Source organism: Danio rerio, chromosome 7, assembly GCF_052040795.2.
Source record: "Danio rerio strain M-AB ecotype USA chromosome 7, GRCz13ab, whole genome shotgun sequence".
Lineage (NCBI taxonomy): Eukaryota > Metazoa > Chordata > Actinopteri > Cypriniformes > Danionidae > Danio > Danio rerio.
Window position 1 is genome coordinate 363,965 of NC_141027.1, and position 19,279 is coordinate 383,243.

Here is a 19,279-nt window from a genome sequence, read left to right on the forward strand (position 1 = left end):
TCATGGTTTCTAAAACAAAATCTGTCAGTGTTATCTTCATTCTCCTCTTCAGCGCTTTACAATTTTTCGCGGTAGTAGCTTTCTGTCATCCCAAGCCAGAAGCGCTGACTGAGTGATTGACAGCTGATATTAACCAATCATTCGTGTTCAGTGCTAGAGCAGTGGGCCAATAAGAAGAGCGTGAAGGCGGGGCACGCATTACGGACTTGGATTTGTTTAATGCAGCAAGTTGACATGACAACAGTTTTAACCCATTCCTGAGCGCTGCGTTTCACGTTTCAAGTGCAGAGATGCATTCTGCGTGAATGTCTCCCGAATCCGCGCATGTGTTGAACATTTTACAGTAAAAACTGGTCGCACATAACAATTTTAAGCACTCGCAGAAATGCTCCCAAATATATTTTAAGGTCGCATAGATAAAATTTCGGGCGCATATGCGACCAAAATGGTCGCAATTTCGAGCCCTGAACCATTTGTGTTGATATGACAGCAAACGCATGCTACTATCTGAACGCAAAGTGTATCACTGAGTTTAACCTTTGAATAAAAATGCAAACAGCATACATCGCACAGGAGATCAGTGGCAGTAATTCTCTTTGTGTCTAAATAATAATCTCCACGTTGATCTCCTGTAAGGTTATTTGAACTTGCTTTACAGGACGTCTCTGCATTTTAAGTTTTGGCACGTTATTAAGTAATCTACTGCATTTGCTGTTATAAAACATTATAAGGTTCTTGAAACCGAATCTTATATAGTCTAATAGAGCTGTAAATGTTAGATATTATTTATTTACATCATTTACTGTTGGTGTTTTATTTGAACACTCCAGCTAACATTAAAATGAATGTAAATTCCTTGTTGCCAGATATAATAAGGGCATCGAATAAACCAAATGAAAACGGAGGCAAAAAAATTATATAAATAAACAATTCAAGCGAAAATCAATACACAATATACTAGCGATGTTGCAGCAGATGGACATTGTATTAATACTGCAACATTTTTTTTTTGCACAAATTGCAGGGTTGGGATGTGTAAATATCCTGTAGGTGTTTAGTAATCTTGCTGTATTTATCTTCTAAACGCACGATTGTTCCCGCATGGTAAATCGTTATGGTGTGTAGGCTATATATTGGGTTCTGTTGATGGCTAATTAAAAATAAAAAACCTTTCCTAAAATGTATGTGTTGTTTATATGTTATTGTTCATATTTTACAAGTGTTATTTCTACCCCTATGAAGATAACAAATACCAACAACAAATATAACAATAAGAGAATATATTATTTGTGTTCATATTCAGGCTAGAGTGTATAAAAGATCGTTTATTTCTGCAGTCCACCATGTATTGCTTTTATTAAAGTTTAACAGCTTACATCACACCGTTTTTAAACCGTATATTATTGTGTTTTTTTAATGTAAGTGCTTCTGTCTACATCAGTGAGCGTTTGTTATAGTGCAGTTACCGGCAGTCAAGTGAGATGTTTGGGGGCGTGGTTGATTTTACATAAAGCGTTTGATTGGAAGCTCGATTGCGCTCATTTTCGCGGCTCCTCCTCTGGCTCCATCAGACAGTCCTTCTGCGCATGTCCAGGCTCCAACTTCAGCAGTCTTTTGCGACAGTTTGTGCCCGTCAAGCAGGCGTTTTACCCTCAAGGCATTCAATGGGAAAAGGGGCTGTCGCGTCGTCCATATTTTAACGCAAAAACAACCAATTTTTACTGTTTAGTGAGATATATGTGTCCTAATAGTGTTTACAGCAGTGTGGGACACATATACCACTGTCAACAGCTCAACACATGTGTTCTGGTGTTTTGTGACCCTTTAAATAGAGTGGAGGAACTATGACCTCAATTTTTATGCAAAAACCTGGAGGTGAGTTTTTAGCAGTTCCGGTTCCCTCATGCCAAAGTCAATGGGTTTTTTGTATGGGGTTTAAGTAAAATCGCTTAAATAAGGTCTGTGGCTAACACAAATTCAAGATGCTTTCATGTTTTATTTTACGACAGAAAACACATCAGCTACAGCACACTCTTGACTTATTAAATCGGTTATGCTTCTTTTAAAAGACGGCTGCTATCAAGTTGCTAAATGGGACTACAGGCGGTGTCGGGGACATTATACGTCATCGAGCTGATCTGGTCTGGAGCGCAGCTCACTTGTGTTGGGCATTTGGGTTTATCTGTGATTTAGGTATTTTCATGAAGAGTATTTTATAGTTTGTTGTATTTTTTTAATTGGGAATTCAGATTGTGTGTAGATAATTCCTTCACATGTAAAGGCTGTCGAGACAGATTCATTTGTTGATCATTTATTTTAATAAAATGATATTATGAAGACACTGCAGTGCTGTCTGTCTCTGTCCTGCTCTCAGTTACGCAATCGTGTAAATAAATGTGTTAAATTATGTTAACTGTCATTTTCATGTGATCAAGTGATTTTTCGTATTTTTTTCTTCATCTGAACACATTTACCTCTATCATAACTGCAGTATTTACACTCCTCCATTAAACGTACAGCACATGTGACTGTATGAGCTGCTTTTCGCTGTACTTCATGACAAAAAAGGAATACTGAATGTTGCTCTGTGTCCATGATGGCAGCCATTTGATAGACTTGTTCCTCCTCACGCCTCATTTGTGTCGTCTGTTAAGGTAAGCGGGCTGTGTGCGCGAGCGATACACTTATTTAAATATGTCTCATGATAATACTATATAGTCAGATTTATAGTTTTAAAACTTTTAGAACAACCGTAAAGCAAAACAGATGTATTTCCCACGTAAAAACGATCCAAAAGGCACGTAGGTCTGTGTTTTGCGTATTTATTCGTTTTATAACATATAGCGTGGATTATAATATCATAAACAGAGAGATTAACTCTTAGTCATTGACATTTTCTAAAAATAAGCTCAATAAGTCGTCTGTAGCAGGGTGGGGCTGACGTCACAGGCGAGCAGTGATTGAACACAGATTATTATTTGCAATCTTCGAAAAGCCTATGAGAAAATCCTATCGGGAACCAGTTTTATGCTAGCAGCCTATTAGCCTACAAAGTGACGTCATAGTTCCTGCACTCTATATCTCCTGGGTCTTTTGCTGGAATGGTGACAGGAGCTGTTTTTATCAAAAGAAGGCCAATAAAGCGCTTGCACCAACCATAATAAAACTGATCATCCTGCTCCAGAGGGTGAGTAAAGCGCTGCTGTGGTCAATCAATGTGTTTATATGAGGAAAATTAAATTGATAATTCACAACTAATTCCCCTTTTACTTGGGGCGGCAGCTTCAACACTTCCCATTCACTTTGAATAGGTGACGTCAGGCGTTGCTGAACTGCATTGTGAATAGTCGGCGTCATCTCAGAAGCGTTGCTCGCTGCAGAAGTTGGGACTTGCTCAACTTTTCAAGCTCTGACGGAAGCGTCAGCCAATCAGATCGCTGTATGCAAATACACCGGCTCAGACATTGGCCTATTGCTGACCAATTTAATTGGCTGACGCTGCTATGACCACAACGTCAGACACGCCCTCTGTCAAGCTTTGACGCTGAATCCCCGTGTGAATAGAGCGTAAAGGTAGAGTTGCTTCTTTGACTCCCAAAAAGTGTTAGAATAACTCTAAAAGAGATATAGAAAAACAACACTGTTCAGAGCTGATAGAATTGCTTTTATCACTGAAAACTATTAAATGAATTGCAGCACACAAAATAATCCATCACAACTCATCTATTCTCACTAGCAGTGCAATTTGAAGTTGATTTATATCATCACAGATACAGGCACAACATACAAACTTTCATCTGCAACTGAATAAACTCAGTATCAAACGGCTTATATAATTTCATCTCTGAGATTTTAATGATACACCTTTCCCCTCATCCACACGGGATGCATGAAGGTGCTCATCACAATTGTCTGAATAGTTTGTATGCCAATAAATGTGATTTTCAGCCAACAGTACATCACTTATTTGGCTAGACTGGCATTTCACTTTCCACAGCATTGCAAATAACAATCCTGCTCTGTATTCTACACCGTCAATTTTTACCCAACTTGTAGTGTAAACATCTTTAGACGAGAGTATTGGAAGAATGTCACTGCTGAACACACGCTCATCAAGAGAAAATGACTTAATTGGCCTTAATGAACTCATCATGTTTAAGGTTGAATGTCTCCCAGTGATATGCGATGGCCATTTGAGGCTTTTAGCAAAGAATTTTTTTTTTTTTTTGAAGTTTTAAAAATCTTTAAAAAGCTTGTGTTTGGCTTAGAGTCTCACACAGCACATATATAATAAGGGGACAATTGTTCTTACAGAGGAGGGGTAATGGATGATGAAATGATGTTTAGGTAATCAATTCTTATGTGGGAACAAAAGCTTAAACTGTTTGTGGTGGTCAGTGATCAAGTGCTTCAAAAACAGTCCTGCCTGAAGAAAGCATAGGTAAAAACACAATGTTCATGATTTGTAGTAACAACAACAACAGTGTCCAGTGTTGATGTCCCAGAGGAACTATGTCTCCAATTAAAAGTGGGAGGTTTTTCACAAGACATAACGTCTGAATGGAATTTAAAACCAATCCCATTTCCAGCACTCTCTAAAACAACTTTAGTGGGGCGGTTTTTACCTTCTAAAACACTATAATCAAAAGAGAAATCCTCACAAGTAAATCCTCTTCAGTTATAAAGTTGTGTAAGAGGTCCAAAAAGCTATTTCATTTCATATTGAGCCACACGCTCAAGCAGGTCTTGCATTATATCAAATGAGTAGTTACTGCAAACATGAAAATACCTCCATGTATTAAGTGTAGATTTCCTTAAAATAAATTAGTAAGTTCCTTTTAGAGCAGTGTTTCTCAACTGGTGGTTTGGGTCGCGGGAACATTTTCAGTGGGTCGCGGAGTGTGTGATCAAAAAACAATTAAAGTTTAATATTTAACTTATTTTGCTTATATCGGACTTTTATTTTGAAATGTGCCTGCAACAACCATACCATTAGGGGTCCCAAAGCATGCTAATAGGACTTTTAATTTGCCAGTAACCTGGGTTAAGCGCTTTCAGCGAAATGTATGCCATTGCAAAAACTGGCACGTTTAAGGTCTGTTTTCTTTAAAAATCAGCGATCTCCACTGGCTGAGTGATATCAGATATAAAGTGGGTCTCAGATTGTACAAGAAGCACTGCATTACATAGCATTTCCCGCCCTGTCTTTATAAAATGAGCATTATTTTACCCCAGTATATTCAGTACAGCTCTTGCGCTAGCCTGCTGATTCTGACGGGTGCGTGCGAGTACACGGCTTTATGTCTCGTTTTACGCTTGAGTAACTAAATGAATGCCAAAGTTTATTTAACTGAATGTTTTTATACATTACAACATTGATGCTGTAAAAAGAACCGTATAACATGGAAAAAAAAAATCACAATAACAGGTCACCGGAAGTTTATCAGCATGGGGAAAAACACTAGCTCGGCATATACTCTATTGATGTGATATTCCAGCGCAAGTATGACCCTGAATATGTTAAGTGTGGATTTACATATTTTGATGACAAAAAAGGCTTAAAACCTCAGTGTGTCATATGTAGCGAGGTGCTTTCACAAGAGAGCAGGAAACCTAAATTAAAACGACAATTTCAAAACCAAACATCCGAGTTGCAAGGAAAAACCTGTGGACTATTTTCTAAGACGACTCCAATAGCTGAGGACATCACAACAGTGCCGAACATATTCATGTTCAAAACCAGTACAAGTACATCTTACTGTGCTCACCGTGTAGCAAAGGCCACGAAAGCCCACACAAAAGCAGAAGAGCAAAATACTGCTGATTATTATAGAATGGTTATGATTATTTTAATAATTTTATTTCAGTTTGCTGGTTTCTGTTCAGTTCAACCAGATCAGTGTTAATGTTTTATAAACAGTTCAGTTTAGTTCATGGTAACTTTTCCTTACACTAACCACTGTTTACAGTATTTGACATTTTTACTCTGTAATATTTCTATAATTACATAGATACATGTTGTTAAATGACAGCAGTAAAATAGTTTATTTTTAAGTCTTGGTGATTTTCTTATAATTTACCTGTCACTAGTTGTGTGTGTTAACAATTAAATACAAATTTATAATTCCTAAAATTCTATTATAATTCCAAAAAAGTTGGGTCGCGGCTTGTTGACCATGTGGAAATGTGGGTCCCATGGCTGTTGAGAACCCTTGTTTTAGACCATACAGTGACCTCAACTGGGTTTTTCTGGAGAGACGGGCAGTGCATTTAATAGATTTCCTTTCCATGAAGGAGCACCTTTGGATCGTCTTCACTGTATACAGTTTGTAAATTGTTCTTCTCAATTAATCAAAGGTCACAGAAATATGGCTACTAAATGACTCTAAACCCAATAATTAAGCTCATGCCAAGATTATCTCCAGTGGTCTGTGCAATGGTGCCATATGTCGGCTCTCCTGAAAATGAAAGATGTAATCCTTGACTTTCCTGTGTTTTTATATCTTTAAGCGATGGTTCCAGTATAACATCAAAACCGTACTCGCTCAGATCTTGTGTGTGAAAAAGCGATAACGATTGAATGTTCATGAGGATGGCGTTACATTTGGGGGCAAGTTTCTTACAATAAAATATAAACAGGCAATTTTGTGTATTCCCCGTTTGGAGCCGAGGGGGTTGGCAGTTTCAAGGTACATGGCTACAGAAAACAATCAAAAGTCAACATCAACATTTTAACACTGCAGTTTTTGCCAGAGGGATAAATGGTTGCATTTCGTCTTTAAAAGTACGCTATGGGGTGGTATGACGCCATTCCTTTTCTCTATCCGCTGAGCACTTACCTCCGTATGGACAGCTTTCCGGCAGTTACCAGTTTGTTTAGTGGCTTGCCATGCACGTCAGCAGACTTGAGATGCAGAGAGGTGTTGACCACGATGATGGGATTAAGGGCCTACTCACACTATGCCATCCGTACCGTGCCCAGGCCCATTTCCCGGATCGTTTGAGAAGTGTGAGTGCACAAAATTGGGCTCAGGCACGGTTCACTTGGCCGGCCCTGGCCTGGTTGGAAGAAGTGGGCCTGAGTGCGGTACACTTGGGCCAAAGCCCGAAACAGAAAGCGAGACGTGACTTTTAAGGGGCTGTTTCATATGGATTTATTAATCATTCTTACTGCTCAGTGAACGCAAACTGCCGTAGTTTATTAAAGACGAGAACCCCTGACAGCACGACAGCTGCACCTTCAGCAGACCTCCTCATTCCTGCAGCACGAGAGCTTTATGATTGTTTATGAGCGTCAAAAGTGGCGGATCTGTTCTGCGAAATATCTGACTGCGTGTCACCGCATCCCTAAGGACTAAAGCAAAATAACTAGAGAAATGCCCACTGTCTGAGCGAGAGCACTTACTGAACAGCGCAGCAGCGATGACGTAAGCGTGCCCAGGCCCGGTTGTAATGTGATTGCGGGCCGTCAGGGGATGCGGGAGTGGGGACAAGTGTGCTTTGGCCCGGTTCAAGGCAACTGTACTTAGTGTGAGTATGGCCTAAGAGTCTGATAAAGAACGGTTCCGGAAAGCAGACATAAACAGAAGCCAAAAAGAATAAAATAAACAAGCAAATAGCAGAGTAGACAAGGTCAAATCTGAGTTCTCAGACTTCTGAAGCACAAACAAAAATACCTCTTCATTTAGAAGCAAGATGAATGCTTGGAATTGTAGTCATACTTCTGTGATTATATCGTAAAGTAATGAATCACATTTCATGGACAGTAATATAGTGTGGTAGCTAATTATGTTTGTACTCACAGTAATTAGTAATATATAGGCTAATTATAGGCTAATTTGGAAGTCATTTGGCCAACTCTGGACAGGAGCATGAGTTATTGAGATAAAACACTGAAGTACAGTAAAGAGAGACAAACAAAAGTCCTGTCACAAACTAACAACAACAACACTTGACTACAATATTGAAATGTCTGCAGTCTTCTCACTGCTGTCCAGCAGGTGGAGCTGAATCACAGCTCTAAACAGAGACGAGCAGATCTTATGCTGCGTTCACAACAGACGCGGAATGCGCGGATAAATCACGCTATCCGCGCGTAAATAGCCGCAAGAACATTTGAGGATACTCACTTCAGATTAAAATTCACTTCAGAACAGACGCGGATTCGCGTGATGGGCAGGGCTTCTGTCTGCCCCGTGACTCTAGCTTCATAGCTAAATGGCTAACGTGGATTTTATGAAGAAAATAACAGTGTTTATGTGCTTTATGAAGGCTGAAAATCAGCGTTGATACGTTTAGGGCCATGTCTGAGTACACTAGATTATTTCAGAGGTGCATCCTGCTCTGTGAGTTCATCAACTAACCCAGAAACTGAACCTGGATGACGGAGGCTTTCAGCGGTGCTTCAGACTGAGCCCAGCCCAGTTTGATGAACTGTTGTCGGCTAGAGGAATTCCCCCGGGACACCAACAACAGGCGCTACATCATAATCACGCCCCCACAAGAGCAAGCTCCTGATTGGTTAGCGCGGTGCAAATGTCCGCTGAAGTTCCGATTTTTAAACTCTCGCCGCAGGGTGTCTATTCACGTGTTTGTATTGTCTTAACACATAAATCACTCACACTTGAAGCTTCTTCCGCATCTGGTGTGAACACAGCATTAGTCCTCGTTAAGTTAGTACTTCTCGACATTGAGTACCTACTCATTGAGTATGCAGTTTGAAACGCAGCCCTAGTGTCCAGATACTTTGTTTTTGTGTGGACAAACAGTAAAATAATGTAGAAAGAGTGGTCACTGAAAGGGCCATGAAACCCCCTCGTTTCAGCAGGGTGTTTCACACCTCTACTTTAGAAAAAGCCAGAAAAGTGGGCGTGTCCAGCTCTGTTTAGGGGGAGTGTCGGAGGAACTAAAGAGGGATGGTGTGGGAGTGTCTATTTGACCATGCGCTGATTTTCAGAGTCAAAATACACACACACACACACACACACACGTACACACACACGGGAGAAAGTGACTGTGTTTACATGGACGTCTGTAGTCGAATTATTTGACAAATGATTAAATGGTGGACTTTAACTGCAGTTTGGCTCTTTCATTCAGGGAATTCAGTCATGTCCCTCGCGACAAATGAGATATTTGATTCGAGGAACTGCTCTAAGCGTGTATTTTTCATGCAATGTTTGATACCGCACGGCGAATGAGAGAAAAAAACCTGCATTTCTCTGCAACTTAGATGAACTCGGCAGGTAAGCCGCGTGTGTTATTCCGGTCACTAAATGCGGTGAAAATCCTACACGAGGTTAAAGTTTAGTTGTGGTGCTAACATGTTTACACTCGGTGTAATAGTTTGTTCGATACAAACAATCTGAATAAACAAAGAGCACTGGACGCTCACTTACCAAATCTGTAGAGACAGGACAATCACCAGCAACTAGAGCCGCGTCTTTATGAAGAGGAGACTAAAGCAAATCCGGATCTCCATTTGCAAAAGAGAAAAGGTCTCGGGCAAACAATTTTCCTAGACACGCTTGTTTTGCCAACACAATGTGGCGTCTCTGCCGTCTACACTGTAACATTAATGAATATGAATGAAGTTGCACAATAGAGCGCGCTGATTGGTTTGACCCAAGCCTTACTCATGCATTAATGCATCACACTCGGAGACGTAATACGGTACACCCCGGTGCAGACGTCCAGTCTACACGCTGTAATACACGCTAAGATCTCATGACCGTGACGCAGCTTCAAAAATCCGTTTCAAACCGAAAGTACGAATTTGCTCGAAATAATGCAAAAAAAAACAATTTACACTGTTTAGTGAGATATGTGTGTCCTAATAGTGTTTTTAGCAGTATGGGACACGTATACCACTGTCAACAGCTCAACACATGTGTTCTGGTGTTTCGTGACCCTTTAAAATACTAGTGGTGGGCAGAGCGAGGCTTTGTGAAACACTGAAACAGTCAAAGCTTCGAAACCTGTTTCTACAGTGACACCTAGGGGTCATTATCAATGTATTGCCCTGGAACAGCTTCAGTAAAGAAACAGTTTATACCCATGTTGTATAAGTGAAGTTTATTTATAAACTACTTTCTAGAAGATCACGTGTTTATGATTTCTAGCGGCTAGATCCGCATTATCTAATTCACAATGCACCAATCAGACGACTCCTAAACTACTACAAATACCCTGGGTTACATTCCATCTCTATTTCCGTTTTGAAGAATCCCCCCTTATAATGTAAATTAATAATGTAAATTAAGTTTTTTAGTCAGTGAAAGTCAGGAAATTTAATAGTTCTTGCTTGAAGCCTGCGCATCTTTCTCCGTTCACCATGCAGGAGAGGAACAGACTGCCCAAATGGAGCACAGAGTGGTGACATCGACTACAGCTCTCATCTGATTGGCTGAAAGGTACGAGTTGCCTGCTTCTGCGAGGACAGTCACAAAAATACACACACGTATCCAGTAGGGGTGTCACGATTCTCCAAATTCTCAATTCGATTACATTTTCGATTTTTAAGTCACGATTCGATTCGATTATGAATAATTAATTGATTAATAACAAATTAATTATTTGTAGCCTACAGTTTAAACTACCTGACCTGCATGGTCTTTATTTTACGCATAAATAAATCATACAGTAAATGAATAAAGGCAAGATACACACATAATTACCACCTGTCAATCACTTTTTTCTTGTGAATAGGCAGTGATCTGTGTCGTTATGGCGTCGGTAAAAAAAGGTGCACAACCAACAGGAACCAGCCAACAGTATCTGAGGTGTTTGCTAAAATGACTAATTACAAGTGTGAAAGTAAAACATTGAAGCAGTCTTAACTAGGTTAATTAGGTTAACCAGGCAGGCTAGGGTAATTTGGCAAGTTATTGTATAACGATGGTTAGTTCTGGAGACAGTCTGAAAAACAATTAGCTTTAGGGGTTAATAAATTTGACCTTAAAATGGTTCATAAAAAATTAAGAACTGCTTTATTCTAGCCAAAATAAAACAAATAAAACTTTGTTCAGAGGAAAAAATATTATCAAACATACTATCAACATTTCCCTGCTCTGTTAAACATCATTTAGGAAATATTTTAAAAAGAAAAAAACAACAAAGGGGGGCTAATAATTCTGACTTCATCAAGGCTACATTTATTAAATGTAAAAAATGTTAAATATTTATCAACATTTTAAATAACTACTTTGTTATTGTGTGTAGTTTCAAATAAAAATATTACTCCAGACATTATTGCTTTTATTACTATTACCATTAATAAATATAATAATAATTAATATTAGTGATTTCTGAAGGATCATGTGACTGGAGTAATGAATAATAATAATAATACCTTTTATTTTTAGGCGCCTTTCAAAGCACTCAAGGACACCTTACAGCAGATTACAAGCACATCATAAAAATGCAAGCAGTAAAAATGACAATCAGCATAATTAAACCAGCAAATCATTAAAAGCTATCCTAAACAAAAACGTCTTTATCTGAGATTTAAAATTGGAAATAGAGTCCATCTGGCGAATGTGCAAAGGCAGGGAATTCCATAACTTCGGTGCTGTACAACTAAAAGCCCTGCCTCCAAATGACTTCATCCTAAAGTGTGGGACAGATAACAGTTCAGCAGAAGATGATCTCAGTGAGCGTGAAGGAGTGTACAAATGAAGAAGATCAGAAAGATAGCGAGGGGCCAGGTTATGAAGAGCTTTGTATGTTAAGAGGAGGATTTTGTATTGTATACGATAGTGAACAGGAAGCCAGTGCAAGTGAAAGAGAATTGGAGTTATGTGATCAGAAGTACGCGAGCAGGTAACTATCCTAGCCGCTGAATTCTGAATCAACTGTAGTTTATGAATTTGTTTATCAGGAATACCAGAGAGAAGCGAGTTACAGTAATCAATCCGTGATGTAACCAAAGCATGAACAAGCACTTCAGTACTTTGTTGTGAAGGGCGAAGTCTTGCAATGTTACGCAAATGAAAAAAGGCAGAACGTGAGATATTACTAATTTGAGAACTAAATGAGAGCATGCCATCCAGTATAACCCCAAGACTTTTCACTTGGGTTGAGAAATTGACTGGGGAGTTATCAACAAACAGGGTAAAAGATTGAGCTTTGGATAAAACAGATTTTGAGCCAACCAAAAGGGCTTCAGATTTACTGGCACTTAACTTTAAGAAATTATTAGTCATCCATGTATTAATCTCATTTAGACATTTGGTAAGGTCAGAAGGGGGGTGTGATGTTGTAGGTTTTGTGGAGATATAAACTTGTGTATCATCTGCATAAAAATGAAAATGTATGCCAAAAGAACGAAATATATGACCTAAAGGTAGGATATAAATAATAAATAAAAGTGGCCCCAATACTGACCCTTGAGGAACACCATGAAGGACTGAAACAGGATCAGAGCGTCTATTCTTTATCTGCACAAACTGTTTTCTGTCACTTAAATAGGAAGAGAACCAGCAAAGTGCATTGTCAGCTATTCCTATAGAAGCCAGTCGTTCCAATAATAGTGAATGACTAATAGTATCGAAAGCCGCAGTAATATCTAAAAGAATAAGTATGGACAGGTAACCAGAATCAGCAGCTAAAAGAAAATCATTTACAACCTTAGTGAGGGCTGTTTCTGTGCTGTGTTTAGGGCGAAACCCAGATTGAAAGTGCTCATAGATGTTATTAGTAAGCAGATGTGAGTGAAGTTGAGCTGCTACTGTTCTTTCCAGTATTTTTGAAACAAACGGAAGGTTGGCAATTGGCCTAAAATTGTTTAGGTCATTAGTATCAGCCCCGGTCTTTTTGAGTATTGGAGTTATAGAGGCCATTTTTAAAGATGAAGGAACAGTAGCAGTTGATAGTGAAGAACACACTATAGATGTAATAAAAGAGGAAAGTGAATTAATGCAAGACTTAACTAAAACAGTAGGTTAGGGGATCAAGTGAGCAGGTAGAGGTCTTAGACTTCATGATCTCCCTAGTAATAAAATCAACTGAGGGCAGTTCAAAATTAGAGAGAATACTCACTGACCCGCTAACATGGCTATAATCATACTGATAATTGGGAACAATCAAAACAGAATTTAGCAATTCATGATGAATATGATCAGTCTTAGCATGGAGAAAATTAGAGTAGGGAACACACTGAATAGGATCAAGGGAAACAGAATCATGTGGTTTCAACAATTTGGCAACAGTACTGAACAAAGTTCTTGTATTTGAGTGTCCACTGGTGATGAGATTTGAGTAGAATGTTGATTTTGCTCTTTCTATTGCAGCCTTGTAAGAAGCAAGATGCTCAGAATACATCTGCTTATGGACTTTCAGACCAGTTTTATTCCAGAGTCTCTCCAGGCGACGACCTAGAGCTTTTTGATGACGAAGCTGAAATTTCATCTTTAAAATCACTAGAATAAATGAATAAATTAAATGATAAACTACTTTTGAACAGTTATTTTATAGTGCAACATTTAATAATTTGTATTTATGATGAAATAACTGCAGCCTTGGTGAGCAGTAGAAGCTTAGTTTAACATATTTAATCATACTGACCCCAAACTTTTGACCAGTTGTGTATAGAATATTTTATAAGCAAAACTGTGCACTTTAATTTCAACAACCCACAGACATCGTCACCGAATATAAAGCAGAGGTCAGACTTTCTCATATATACAAAGCCTCATTTCAATTGTCAGGTTTTGTAGAAATCGATCTATTGAATTAATCAATTTATTAAAGAAACATTGGCTAGAATTCTGCATTATAGGCTTAAATTATAGAGAGACATAGCAGATGAACCGAGACTTCATCAGATCAATGTAAATCTTTCTTTCGAGGTGTCAGTGCGGAAATGAACAAAACAACAGGCCTAATACAACATATTATACGATTAAAATATGGAAAATTAACAGATCGTAATTTCGGTCAATTTTCCTGACGGATAAACCGAGATCAGGCTGGATAAACAGCTCTGGGTAATATTTCAGCATGCTTTCACTTTCGCATTTACCGGTAAGAATGACATCTCGCCCTGCTCATCATTCTCTCTTCATATAGCCGTATATATGGCTAATACACGATCATAATACACTGTGATGTAGCCTGGGTCGTTAGTTCATTGCATTGTTTTGTTTTCTCACTACAATCGATCCGCTCAATACAGAGACCGTCTCATTCAGGCGATCTCGGACTGATTGATTTGGCGCGGATGCGAGCGCAACTGCTGGATTTATGCCAAACAAACTAACGGGGGAAACGAGACAGATTCCGAAACAAACATCTATGTGTGAAAGCACCGTGAGATTGTATTTGCACACAATTGACAGACAGTCGCAGCACACAGCTCTGGCTCAATCTGTCAGTCAAAAAGGCAGCACTGTACACTGACCTGAGCGTCTCGCACGCTGGCCCCGGGCTATCGGGTAGTCCTTATTGTCGAGCCCTGAAGGTTTAAGCTCTGTCGACGGGTCTCCTGCGTCTGCACAGTTTAACAAGCACTTCATGTGACATTGGGGCGTGGCAGCATCGACGATTCTATTTTTTGATTCGAAATCGAGCATAAATTTTGATCGATTTTCGATTAAAATCGAAATCGTGACACCCTTAGTATCCAGGGAGAGTCGTACATGAAGAGGATTTGCAAATCTCATTCAGGATGAACTCGCAAGTTTTAAACATTCAAAACTTTTTGTACACTCTTAAACGTTTGCAAATGGTGTTTTGCATTTGTGAAACGTATTATACGAAACTTTATTTTTATTTTGTGCACATGAATTTTTTTTGTGAATATAAATATTTTACGCACGTGTACATTGTGTCTTTTGCGTAAATTACTTTAGTCTTATGTGACTCCATACACATGCCCCTTGGATAGTCTCTCCACGGGGCTGTTGCGGATAGGGGATCCATGTGCAAAGGAGGAAGAACTTTCTCTCCGAGAGAAAAGGGCAGGTGCTCGAGAACCCAAGCCCCCCTTCTGGACATGTCTGCTGTTTATAACCAAGTAAAATTCAATAACTCTGCAGACATAACCCAACTCCGCATTCACAGCTCAGTCTGCGGCTGCTCATTAACCCTTGATGAGTTCACATCAGAGCGCCACACACTCCGCGGTTGTCATACATCACAAATGATCAATGTTTTTTTTTTATCACAGGAGACTTATTTTAGGTCTCAAATGCTGAAATACACATTAGAAGTAGCAGAACAATCATTTACAGTTGATGAATTACACCACGGCTGTCTGTGAAAAGGGTAGTAATGATATAAGCATGATCTTGCAGTGTGAACGTAGCCATAGTTCCTGGCTGTGTTCTGTTCCCAGTAATCCCCCCTACGCCCTATTAAGTACCTGTACTGTATATGACATGGGCCTGCGGGCTAGAACACTTCTGCAGTGGTTTACATGTGTCAAATTGTAAAAGTAGACTTTTCACAAAATAAACAATAAACTATTGTCTTGCTCTGCACAAGACTTTTGGCCAGCGGAGAAATGAAAATGGTCGTGCCCAACTGAGTCTGGTACTCTCAAGGTTTTTCTTCTTCACTCCCATCAGGTGAAGTTTTTTTCCCTCTCCGCTGTCGCCACTGCCTCGCATGGTTCAGGATTGGTAGAGCTACGCATCGATGAATTTGCTCTTCAGTGTATGAACTCTCAGTAATGATTAAATCACACTGAACTGAGCTAAACTGAACTGAACTTAAACACTAAAACCTGAACTACACTGTTCCAGTTACTATGACCATTTATGTGGAGCTGCTTAGACACAATCTACATTGTAAAAGCGCTGTACAAATAAAGCTGAATTGAATTGAACTATATCCTACTTAATAATAATAATTAGAATAATAAACATCATCATTATTATTATTAAAGTAGGATTTTTTTACTTCCTAATTTAACAGGTGTATATGTATATATATATATATATATATATATATATATATATATATATATATATATATATATATATATTAATTTCACTCATAATTCTTGTAATCATCAAGTAATTTACTTTAATTCCATATTTTCTCAGTTGTTATGTAAATATATTGTATTTCAGAGTTAATGATATCATGGTTGTGTTTGTTTTCAATGTATTGTGGAAATGGTGCGTGGCCCCTTTAAGTGTTATTTTCCGGTATTGCCTGCTTTCACTCAGTTTGCAGCAAACGCGATCGAGGAGAGGTGAGTTGTACTGAAGCTCCGGTTAAAGCTTATTATATAGGTGTTATCACAATAATACATGTAATTTCATTCTACAATGCATTTCCCTGTTATTTAAACATGTATGAGAGGTTGTGTACGTTATATGAAGCATGTATTTTGAGTGGCGTTCATAAGCATGAGTCTGCAAGCTTTATGGTGAAAACGATCTCTCGCTGAGAGTTTGGTGAAGTCTTCAAGAAGGCCACAGACTCCGCTTGATGTCATTATTTTGATGTTTATTTTCATGCAGAATAAAATGCGGTTTACACCCAAATGCCCGGTTCCTTTCGCCTAAACACAACGCGGAGCAAAGTGAGGCGCAGTCACACTAATAAATAATAAATGTCATTTCTTAATAAAGTGCCTCATTATTTATTCATGTGTATGATTAACATATGATATTAGAATAGGTGTTTGCTTTTGTAAGTGATTGTATGTTTTAGAGTAGAATATTTAATGTTGTCAGTAATATCAGGAAAGGAAACACAGCCTCTATATGTGCTGTTCACATGTATTTCTGTCAATACAGAAAGCAGGTGCATGCTTATACTAAACTAATATTGGATGTGTTTTTCAAATGTGCAAATGACAATGCGCATCTGTTCACGCAGGTCAGCCTGCATAAGCGGCCGCGCGGTCACGAGACGGACCGAGACAAATCAAATGCTGAATTAAAACTTAAAATCTTGAATCAATATTGGAGTTACTTTAGCACGCTGGAGGAAGGACGACACCATGGCTGAAGAGTTTCTGTTAGACAGGTCATGTTCTGCTTTAAAACTTAGTCAGGCAGAGCTGATGTTAGATTGTGTTGTGTTATGAATGACTCATATGCACAGACGTGTTGTTCAGCCACTGAAATCTCCCGCTGAAAGATTGATGTGATTATTCTCAGTTTCATAAGGTCCTTCTACAGCATTGATAATGTATATTTATATTTAGTCTAACAACAGAACACCAGTAAATAGCGCTATTCTGCCTAGCCTGCTTTACTGAGCTGAATTTGCTATTATATTCACATTGGGTCATTTCTGAACACAGACAGCCTTCCTTTACTGTTCACCGCTACTCTGAATATTCACTCTGAAATAGCATGCAAGTGTGGCGTAGTAATAAATATAATAAATGTAATACCTGCACGGTGAATGACATGAACTAGTGGGTTGTCTGTCAGCTGTTGTGACGCGGTGCGCACGCTTGCGATTTCAGGGGCTGTGGCTTTGAATCACAGTCCCTCCCCGCCGTCCAAAAGATAATATGCTAAGCGGTTAGCATTTTGGCAGATCACCTACTGCACCTTTAATTGTAGAGAGAAAAGGTTAGCCAATTTTGTTTTGTTGGTTATTTTTTGGGTGATTTTTTTCTGCTGAGCACTGACTAAAGACACTGCACCATAGTGCTATTGCGACTTACGCCCATTTTTTTTTTTTTTTGAAGAGGTTTGGGACCTGAGAGAAAAACCGTCTCTGTGACAGTTGTGACAGTTGACCTGTGTGAATCAATTATATCTTATGTTCAAGCTGTAATTTGCGCATGTTAAACTGAACTTAAAGCAGATTTTGATGTTATTGACAGTTATAAAGTATAATTCAGAAATGAAACCAGATTTTTTGGTTAAGTCTTGTTTAACAAAGGTTAGTGAGGTCATTTTGCAGCACATCACAGAGACAAAGTGCCCTATCATACACCCGGCGCAATGCGCAGCGCAAATGTTGTTTGCTAGTTTCAGCTTTTGCACCACGTTGTTTAAATAGCAAATGCATTTGCGTTCATATGTGCGCCCACCAGAGATGTATAGTAACGAAGTAGAACTACTTCACTACTGTACTTAAGTACTAAAAGGCAGTATCTGTACTTTACTGGAGTATTATTTTTTTCTCCTACTTCCACTTTTACTTAAGTACATATTTTACATGAGTTTAATACTTTTACTCCGATAGATTTTTTATGTGCTGCATCGTTACTCGTTACTAGGGGTGTCAAAATGATTGATATCAGTTCAGTAATAGGTCATACCCGGTTATTACGTGATGACGTCATTTATCTCCTATGCGCGATGTCGCAATACTATGGCGGAGGACGGAGGCGCGAGAACGAGGCGGCACAGCCTATCAGCCGCTAGTTTACTGTTAGGGAGAAGTGTTGTAAAACTTCACCTCTGGCTATCTCTCGCTCTCTCACTTTGGACATTTGACCCGCTGGCCAGTTTGTAAGGTAACTTTTCCTCTCTTCTTAGCTGTTAAAGCTGTGGATCCAGACATGAGCGTACCTCATGTGCAATTAAGTTTTCTCCACTGTGTCTATTATCTGTGATAATCGCGTATTCTTCCCGCCATGGGTGAACAGCGCTTATATTTCTAAAGCCCTTTCTGTTGAGGACAATAACCAATCATAGCCGTGTAAGACCCGCCTGTCAGCGCTCAAAAAGCAGGCGGGATAATATTGACATGAGTTTATTAGCTGTAAATGCTCATGCTGTTTTCTGTGCATGAGTTTTGTTTGATACATCCAGAAAGAGTGTTTTCTTTGAGCAGGTCAAATTAAGGGCACAGTTCGTATATCTGACTGCTGTATTAAAGGACAAATTTTTATTACAAAAACCCCTTTAACTGTCACACCAAGACGAAAGCAATAGAATTTTTTTTTATTGCATTTCTTAACTCCTAATGTCGCTAGTTAACACAATCAGTGCATTTTTATTCAACACATCACATTGTTTCTAAGATATTAGCCTCTACCAAATGGTTGAGATGTTGGTTTATGGTAAAAGTACCAGAATTAATAAATATACTACAGAAAATATGAATAGTAAGACCAATTTATTTAAAAACATAATAAAAATAAATAAAAATTATTACTAAATCATAGCCATAAGCCATAAAATATTTCAGATTTTCATTTAACACAGTAATATACACATTTTCCTGTTTTTTTTACAATAAAATCAAAATCAAGTGAATTTGTGAAGCAGGATTTAGTTTGCTTGTTTAGTTTAGTTTCACGAGTGCTTCCAGAAGACAGAACTCCTGTTTATTGTGGTATTAACCAATCAAACTTTAA

At 38.7% G+C, this 19,279-nt stretch overlaps 1 long non-coding RNA gene across 1 annotated transcript; it reads left to right on the forward strand.

Moving 5' to 3' along the window:
* The first annotated feature begins 470 nt into the window (after positions 1-470).
* On the forward strand, positions 471-6,882 carry LOC147835851 (uncharacterized). Its single transcript, XR_015495353.1, has 3 exons — positions 471-1,958; positions 2,731-4,899; positions 6,033-6,882. It is a non-coding gene; the product is annotated as an uncharacterized LOC147835851 (long non-coding RNA).
* The last annotated feature ends 12,397 nt before the right edge of the window (positions 6,883-19,279 follow it).